At 40.7% G+C, this 6,370-nt stretch overlaps 1 long non-coding RNA gene across 1 annotated transcript in view; it reads right to left on the reverse strand.

Moving 5' to 3' along the window:
• Positions 1-6,160, reverse strand: part of LOC132522944 (uncharacterized) — a 173,800-nt gene extending 167,640 nt beyond the window's left edge. The window contains exons 1-2 of the long non-coding RNA XR_009541385.1: positions 6,047-6,160; positions 5,092-5,225 (exon numbers count right to left, since the gene is read on the reverse strand). This is a non-coding gene — a long non-coding RNA (uncharacterized LOC132522944). The remainder of the gene's footprint in view (positions 1-5,091; positions 5,226-6,046) is intronic.
• Between the last annotated feature and the right edge of the window lie 210 nt (positions 6,161-6,370).

A 6,370-nucleotide genomic window follows, 5' to 3' on the forward strand; every position in this document is an offset into this window, starting at 1 on the left:
CTAAAGGATAAATATCTCACTGACTTCTTAATAATCCTTATAGAATTAATGCCATCATCTGGTGGTGGATTAGCATTTCCTAAATAAAGGAGCAAGTCCCTGGAGGGATGTAAGATGTTAGGTAATGATGAGTTAGTGTTTCATTTAGGCTTTGTAGTGAGTGAGACGATTAATATACCTACTCTTAGTGTGGTTGCACATTATTATTTGTGACATGGTAACAGTGTTTTGAGAATTTATTAACTGTAGGACATTGTGGTAACCTATGTATTATACATCAGCTCCTCTAACCCTTAAAACACTGTAATGTCAGTATCGTTCCAAGTTCACAAATGAAGAAATCAAAGCTCAAAGCGTTTGGTAATTTGTCCTGGATCACGTAATCAAGAAATAGCAGGGCTTCCCTGGTGGCGCAGTGGTTGAGAATCTGCCTGCCAATGCAGGGGACACGGGTTCGAGCCCTGGTCTGGGAAGATCCCACATGCCGCGGAGCTACTAGGCCCGTGAGCCACAACTACTGAGCCTGTGCGTCTGGAGCCTGTGCTCCGCAACAAGAGAGGCCAAGACAGTGAGAGGCCCACGCACTGCGATGAAGAGTGGCCCCCGCTTGCCACAACTAGAGAAAGTCCTCGCACAGAAATGAAGACCCAACACAGCCAAAAATAAATAAATTAATTAATTAAAAAAAATAGCAGATCTGTGATTCAAACTCATATCTCTCTGAGCCAGAAAACTCACATTCTTTTTTTTTTTTAAAAAAAGAAAAACACATTCTTCATCATCATGGTTCAACAGGCCTCTATCTCTGTTGGACTGATGAAGTTTTGGTGGGCATTCTACACTTTGAATTCTTCTCTCAAAAGGCATCTAGACAACTCTGGATGTTGGGAAAACATAAATGTTATCCTTTAGGCAAAAGAGATATCCAGACTTGAAGTTCCATGATATCCACTGTGACTGGTGATAGGCTGCCCCATCAGGAGAGGAAATGGAAACTGTATTCCTTAGTAAGAAGTGAGTTCCCCCGTTTCCAACCTTGGTTTTTTTAAAAGAAAAATCATTTTTTATTTCTTTAATGTTGTATCTATTTTATTTATTTATTTTTGGGTCTTCGTTGCTGCGCGCAGGCTTTCTCTAATTGCGGTGAGTGGGGGCCACTCTTCCTTACAGTGTGTGGGCTTCTCATTGTGGTGGCTTCTCTTGGCATGGGCACTAGGTGTGCGGGCTTCAGTACTTGTGGCACGCAGGCTCAGTAGTTGTGGAGCACGGGCTAGTTGCTCCGCGGCATGTGGGATCTTCCCGGACCAGGGCTCGAACCTGTGTCCCCTGCATTGGCAGGCGGATTCTTAACCACTGCGCTACCAGGGAAGCCCCCAACCTTGGCTTTTGAAGCCTCCTTCAAAGGACTACTGCTTGAATAGCATCGGGTTTAAGCAGGAGTTAGCAGACCTGGGTTCAAATTCAAATTCTACCACTTAATAGCTGGTCAACCTCAGTCAAGTTATGTAATTCCCAGAACATCACTTTTCTCATCCATAAAATGGATATCATACTAATGTAAAATTTTTGCTCCCTTTTAACCTTTGCCATTTAAATAAGCATGTCAGTTGTGGTTTTAGTTTTCATTTCCCTAATGACTAATTTCTCTAAGGACTACATCTTCTTTGCCAAATTCTCTGTCGAAATCTTTTATACATTTTTTAAAAATTGGGTTGTTGGTCTTCTTAGTATTAAGTTTTGAGAGGTTTTTAAAAAAATAAATTCTGGATACGTACCAAGTGTAGGTGAGAATATGGAGCATTTGGAAGTCTCATGCATTGCTGGTGAGAATGTAAAATGGTAGAACCACTTTAGAAAACTGGTGGCAGTTTCTGAAAAAGTTAAATATATACCTACAATATGACCCAGCCTTTCTATACCTAGGTTTTCACCCAAGAGAAATGAAAACACGTGTGCATGTTCAGTTAGTTTCCAATATTCCCCTTGTCCTGGGGATTGCCCCTTTTACAAAGGAGGAACCCCCCGCAGTCATGCCTGGACCACGTGACCCTGCCTTCCTGGCCAGAGTCGGTCCATCTGACAGCAGGTCACTAAAGCTGAGAATTATAGATGTCAGTATCCTAGAGAAAAGGTCCATAATTTCCTGCTTCTGAGGTCCCTGACATTGCCTGGCTCCAACCCAACCAAAGACTGGCTGCTTTAACTCTTAGATTTCAGAACCTGAGTGTCCTGTCAATAAATTCCTTCTATGTTAGCTAGCTGGAGGTGGTGTATGTTGTCTGCCACCCAGGGGAAGAAATGAAATTGACATTTAACTCATTGCATTGATATTTCTTATGCTTTCTATCACAAGTGGGCACACCCCTATTTTTTTTAAAAAGGGTGTTCAGTTGGCTCTGCGAGTCATTCATCCATCCCTTCATTTAACAAACTTTGATCCGATGACACACTCTATGCCAGGCACTGTACCAAACATTTTCAAATCTTGTTCAAATTATACAACTGCCTGTGTAACAATCGCATGCTCACAGCTGAGAAAGCTCAGGTTAGAGGGGTTCAGTTCCTTGCTTAAACTTGGGAGTCCCTGATAGGTACTGGATCCTGCCTGCTAGGATTTGAGCCCAGGCCTGACTAGCTTCAGAGCCACACTTTTTTTTTTTTTTTTCGGTACACGGGCCTCTCACTGCCGTGGCCTCTCCCGTCGCGGAGCACAGGCTCCAGACACACAGCCTCAGTGGCCATCACTCACGGGCCCAGCTGCTCCGTGGCATGTGGGATCTTCCCGGACCGGGGCACGAACCCGTGTCCCCTGCATCGGCAGGCGGACTCTCAACCACTGCGCCACCAGGGAAGCCCAGAGCCACACTTTTTCCATTACCCGTGCTCTGTCCACTGGTAGTGGTAAGCCCCAACATGAGCAGTGAGCTCTCCGTGACCAGTCAAGCCACTGTGGCTGGCGGCTTTGGCAGTTAAGGGGTCCCAAGATGCTTCCTGGATGCTCTCATGACCAACGGGAGTTAGGTCAGGAGTTTGCCCCTAAAAGACTTAGTGTCCTGGGAACGGATGAATTATCTATTCTTGAAGGCAGGGACAATCAGAGGACCTTCTTCCCTGATGTTGATGTCTACCTAGTAATGAAACTGACTCCTCGGTGACAAATGAGCAGCAAAATCCTAAAAAAAAAGCCAGCCAACCACAAGCACAGGAAATGCTCAACCAGTGCCACCCTTGGTCACAAATCAAAAGATCATAGGGCTGAAATAGTCTTCCTGTGAACTCATTGGAACTTTGACCACTTATGAAAAGCTGAGGATTAAAGCTACATTTTTACACAGTTGCTGGAAACACCCCTAATAATTTCAGTTGCACGGGTTCAGGCTAAAGCCAGAGACCTCGTGATATGTTCTTTTCCTCAGGGAAGTAAATCTACCAGAGCAGGGGGAGATTTTCATTTTCAATGTAGAGATTTCAGTAGAGTTTAAACGTGCTACTATTGAATTTTAAAATATAATAAAAGGGGAAATTCCACAGACCTTCACTTTATATATTTTTCCTTATGATCAGCCTGCAGAAATACGAAAACTGCCCAGAGCTCACGTGCACTGAAAATCATCACAGTGTCATTTGTAGGAGTAAAAATGGAAACAAGCATTCAATAATCTGGTAATGATACGTACAATGTTACAAATTGATTTTATTCAATTTTTTAAAGTTTTTAAATAATCTGGTAATCCATGTGATAAAAACTATGTATACATCAAACATATTTCAAATACTAATTTAATAATATAGGGTAATATTTATGATTTGTTACATGATAAAAAATAGGGTACAAAAATAGATATTCAGTCTGATCCTGAAATGTGTGTGGTATGTGTTTACATGTGTGTGTTAGGAAGAGAATATACCAACAGCAGTGATATCTGAATATGTATAAAATGCTTTCCTCCTTACTTTTATATCTTATCCATTATTAAAATACATATATGCTAAATGTAATGTGGTACCTCAGCAGATTGGATCCTGGAACAGAAAAGGAATATTAATGGAAAAACATGGAATCTGAATAAAGTCTGTAGCTTAGTTAATAGGAAGGTAGCAATGGTAGTACTTTAGTTTGATAACTGTACCATGGTTATGTAAGACGTTAACACTTGGGGAAGCCGAGGATAAGGCTATATGGAAACTCTCTGTACTATCACCGCAACTCATTTATAAATATAAAATTATTTTTCAAAATAAAAAAAAACTTTAAATACATGTATGGCAAGCCACAGTGGAACCATAGTGGCAGAAAAGCCATTCTTTATTTGTAAGGGCTGCATAATTTAGCATGTATAAACTGTCTCATTTTCTAGATGTATCTTGTTCTTCCACTTAGACTATAACTTCTTATGGGTCAGAGCTATCCTGGGCTTCTCTGGTGTTCCCCAGAGAGCACGTAGACCAGTGCTGGGCTAAGGATGTGCAACTAAGACCAACAGCTTCATTGGTTGGTTGACGTGTCCTGAGAAAGAAGACACCAAAAGGGACACCAAAAAATCCACTGTTGTGCCACTTTTCTTTCAAGCACTTATGGCTCATTTCCAAGTGTATTTTAGATGAATGATAGAAAATATTAACAAATTAATTAGTTTGAGCCATATGAAATTGCATTTTTAGGCCAAAGATGTCTAATATTTACATCTATATGGTGCAACTTAAATAAGTATTTTGTGTTAATCATTGAGGGAGGCCTTCAGAGGCAATACCTTATAAGCAACAGTATACACTTTACAGCAATTATTATTTCCATGAGTTCCTCTTCCACAGGGTTTGCTATTTTTCACTCTCAACTCATGCATTTTCTTCTTCTCCAAAAGTTATATGAGCAGTAAAAATCTCCCCAGTGGTTTGGAACTAATTTCTGAAACACCACTTCAAAAGATCACATGTCATGACGCACTGATATGTCTTGATTAATTGTGAGGTGTGTAGCAAACCATTCATTATTATTATTTTTTAATCCAAAATTTACAATGGGTTTGTCTTGTACTTTTCATATAAATGAGAACAAATTCAAGGTAATCCTTCTAATAGCCTTATACTCACACTCAGTCACTCTCAATATGGTTTCTCGAGCAGGGAAGAAAGAGGTGCAAAAACAGCCAGGGCTCTGGGAACCATATACAACTGGGTGTGTCCACGTGGCATGTGTCAACAGAGCATCATCAGTCTGTGCACATCTGCAAACAGAGGGAGGGTGAAAACCACTGTTGTAAAGACTTAGCAACTGCTACATGTTCCGAATTCACAATACAAGAGTCTGTTTAACTATTTAACCACACATGAGAAGTTGATTTGAAAGGTATATGCAACCTGACATCTATAAGAATATCTCTTGGGCTTATGGTAACAATCATTTAAAGGAGTGCTTTTTAAACTTTTTTAAAATTAGGGATGACTTTTCTTTAAAGAGAAAAAAAAGCAATCTTACAACTTATTTATTTGTACAAAAATTCTTCCTGAGTGCCTACTACATGCTAGGAAGTGCTGTACCACAGTAATTAATAAAATAGATGCTGTCCCTCTGCACAAGAAATTAGTTGTAGAGACAAAAAGTCAGGCAAACACTAAATAAAGAAATATAAGGAGTCAAAGTGTCATGAAATAAATGAACAGGCCCCAGGTGAGGGGGGACCCAGTTAGGCAGAGAGATCGGGGAAGGATTATTTGACGCAGTTACGTTGAAGGTGAGACCTTAAGAATCGGAAGAGGACAGCCATACAAAAAACAGGGAGATGGTGCAGGAGAAAAACACAAGTCCCTGAGGTTGGAAAATAAAGATGTGTACTGGTGCCAGTTTGCAGAACCATGTGATTTCCCCCTACTGATGCTTGCTTAGCAGCCCAGGTAAAGGATACAGAAGACATATTTTGAATTGACACAGAATTGGGAATTGGCAGTGAGCATCATTAAAGGTCTAAGATGTGATAGAAATGAAGGTGCTTTGAGAAATATGCAAACGTTAACATTCGGTAAGAGACCAGAGAGATCCAATAATTACCTATGCAGACCCTTTTTTTAATACTCCTCTGCCATCCTTTCCAGAGGTCTGAATGTTTCTTATCCATCACAGAGACACGGAGACACTCAGAATTGTTGAGCAGATTTCACTTAACCTGGAGGTGTCTGGAATAAAAGTGAAGTTCACATCATCAGGATTATACCATTTCTTAGAAGACAGCTGTCATCTATATATCAACAAATGGAGCCTAAGGCAGCACTTTCTTCAGTACTTTTCTGTGATTCCATCCCCCGCCTAAAGGAATATTGCCAAGTCCGTGATAACTTGCCATGTCTCGCATATTATCCACCATTAACATAAATC

Source organism: Lagenorhynchus albirostris, chromosome 7 (assembly GCF_949774975.1).
Source record: "Lagenorhynchus albirostris chromosome 7, mLagAlb1.1, whole genome shotgun sequence".
In the NCBI taxonomy this organism is placed as follows: domain Eukaryota; kingdom Metazoa; phylum Chordata; class Mammalia; order Artiodactyla; family Delphinidae; genus Lagenorhynchus; species Lagenorhynchus albirostris.